This window comes from Cupressus sempervirens, chromosome 7, assembly GCF_028749045.1.
Source record: "Cupressus sempervirens isolate cs-2001-9-10 chromosome 7, ASM2874904v1, whole genome shotgun sequence".
NCBI classification, from domain to species: domain Eukaryota; kingdom Viridiplantae; phylum Streptophyta; class Pinopsida; order Cupressales; family Cupressaceae; genus Cupressus; species Cupressus sempervirens.
The window spans coordinates 803,516,730-803,519,893 of NC_143124.1; positions in this window are offsets into that span (position 1 = coordinate 803,516,730).

The following is a 3,164-nucleotide window of genomic DNA, read 5'->3' on the forward strand; positions in this document are numbered from 1 at the left end:
TAAGATACGTGTTGAACTATCACTATGTCACTATAGTTAAAGGTCAAGCAGTTTCTCTTACTGACATAACAAAAACCTTTGATCTTTCACCCATTTCACAATCAAAGATAATTCTTTAGACTTCCTTAGAAGTGGGCCACCCATGTTATGTGTCAATTTTTCACCATGTCGCTATGATTAATAACCTTGAAACCTTTATTACCCTTTTAAATCCATGTCACTATGGATTTTCAGATTTATTACCCTTCAAGTTTGTAGCCCTACCAATGTGGAACTAACTTGGAAAAATCTGGCGAATATGGATTAAAACTTGACCATTGCCTAATAGTTTCTAGCAGCCATGAACCCTGACCTCTAGTGATCACTGAATGGAAACTTGGCAACACAGACTGAATATTCTGGAAGCGATTTAAATTCATAGGTTTCCTACTCCCTGCTGTATACACTAAATAATTATGCTAGAAACACTAATTTACATAAAATGAAAGCATTTACAAAATTAAAAAGCATAACATATATGCTAGACAAAGACAAACCCTCAATTGAGAATATGAACCATTAAGAGGTTCTCTCAATGAGGCCTTTCTTGTTTTGGAGATGTGCCTATTTGTGGATTTGGGATGTATGCTCGATTGCTTCCAAAGGCTTCAATAGATTTTTGATGGCTTTTTGATATGAGTGAGTGAGGTTGATAAAATGGCTTCTTAAAATAGCATGGTAACTTTACTAAATGGATTGTGATTGAAATGGCTTGGGAGGGGATTCAATTTATAGGCTAAGGGCTTGAGGAATGGAGGGTTAAGATGCAAGGAGAAATGAAAGCTTAAGGAGGGCTAGGATGCACCCAAAGGGGAGCACATGGATTGTGCTTGTTTAGCACCAACCAAAGAGTGACACATGTCACAAGGTGAGTGGATGGAGGCAAGGGGATGGATGAGTCAACAAAGGAGGCTCAAGGCCTTAAAGACCCTCATAAATGGCTTGTAAGAGCAATGAATGGGCTTGTAAGAGTCTTTATGGCTTTGTAAGAGCAATGAAGGCTTGGTGGTTGGGATATTTTGGAGGGAGTTGAGATTGTTGACTTTGCTTGGCTTAGGAAAGTCTTAAACTTTCTTAGGGAATGTGACAAGGTTGGGGGGGGGGGATTAGGCTTGGATTAGGATTAGATTAAGGATGTTAGAGATGTGCAAGTGGATGGCATTCATGAGGGTGGGTGAGTTAGTGGCTAAGCTAGGTTAGTATGGGTGGATGGGGTGGATTAGGCTAAATGGAGGATTAGGGATAAGTTGGGGGCTATTAGATTTGAGGGCTTTATTTATCAAATAGATTTATTTAATAAATGAGGGTTTTGAAATTAGATAGGAGAATAGGATTAATTAATAAATAATGGGTTATTTGATTTATCAATTAGGACTATAGATGATTAATTAAATTAATTGGCTAGGGGATGGCAAAAGGATTAATTAAATAGGAATTAAATTAATGATGCCTTTAGAGATAGCTAAATAAGATTACCGAAGTGATGTAATCAGATTTAGGTGTCTACATTTTGCCCCTCTTTAAAATAGTGTTGAGGCAACACTATTTCAAAGAAGTTCGAATGGAGAGGACACAAGGAAGATGTTTTAGCAACAAGGTTGCCCCAGTCTCGAATAAGAAGAGGAGAGACTAGACTTAGAGATGCCCCCTCAAGAAGGTGACGAGTAGAGAAAATGAGGCTCGACAGCTTCTTAAAAAATACAAGAATCTGAAATAAGCAAGGAGACTCAGAGTGGCAAAGAGAAGGGGCTGAATTAGCTCAAACTCTCACTAAGTGAGAATGATAGAGGGAGGATCAGATGCTAAAAAGGAAGCAAGCTTAAGACTTACCAGGATTGGGAGGGGGATGAAGGAGCGAAGTGCTATAAAAAGGAATCTAGGATAGGGAGATGGATGAGGGGTTTATAAAGCTGAGGAAATAGGATGTCAAAGAGTTGGCTTGGCAAAAGATGGGTTTCGGAGATCCCTATGACTAGGATTGTGGATCTCAAAAGATGAGGCTTGGTGGATTGATTAGATTGATGGATCTCTAAGACTAGGATTGTGGATCCCTAAAGCTAAAAATGAAGATTGATTCAAAGAGATACTGATGCATAAGCTGGGATAGGTGCTGGATATGGATGGGGGATAATGGAAATGAAGGGAATCCATTGAAGCTTTTTTGAGCAGGGGGATACTTCAAAGAGAAGTACCACCATGTAGTTGAGCACTAGATTTGCTATAGGACTGTTGGTTAATTGCCAAGGTTACCAAGAACATTAAGGCCTTTTCACCAACCGTCTAGAGGACTGATGAACTGACTCCAAACAAACATGCAAGGATTGCCCTAGGATCACACATGAATCCCAGAGGAAGCAGCGTGGAAATGACACTAGGTAACCCACAAGCAGAAAAGAAAACAAGCAAAAGACATGATCAAGACCTAACACTCAGATTGCCCCATTAGCAGTATACCATGATATGGAAGATCGTGGCAACCTTGAGGAGGGAACAAAAAGATTGCTTGGAAAAGATACTTCAAGATCCAAAAGGGAAGATTCCAAATCAAAAGAAAGTGAAAATCCAAAAGAGAGCCATTTGCCAATGAGAGGTACTAATAGACCAAGATCAGACATGAGGAAAGCTATATCTTGCAAGGATCTATCAGAGAGCACCTATGCTGATGGATCTAGATGAGTGATGCGTCTGGCAAGCTGAACTAAGAAGGATAACACTTTGGTGATAGGAGATCTAGCTAAAGGATGTATTGGGATAGCTAACCAAGGGTTGTGTGATCTGTGCAAGATGCTGATCAAGGAGGTGTAGACACCTAAAAACTTTAGAAAATAAAGTATTTTTATTTTCTGAAAAAGTCCTGATGACATCATCATTTATTAATTAATTAATTTTTATGCCATTAAATCCCTTTATCTTAATTAAAAATATTTAATTAAGGAATCCCTCCCAAAAATGTTTAAATCTTATTTAAACATTATTTCCTAATTTATTAATTATTTAATTAATAAATTGACCAAAAAACCCAAAATAAATAAAAAATTTATTTTTTGCCCAAAACTTGGCCAATTTCCTTAAGACCACTAACCTCTTCCAAAATCTTCTAATCCTTCTTTAATTTTAATTAAAGG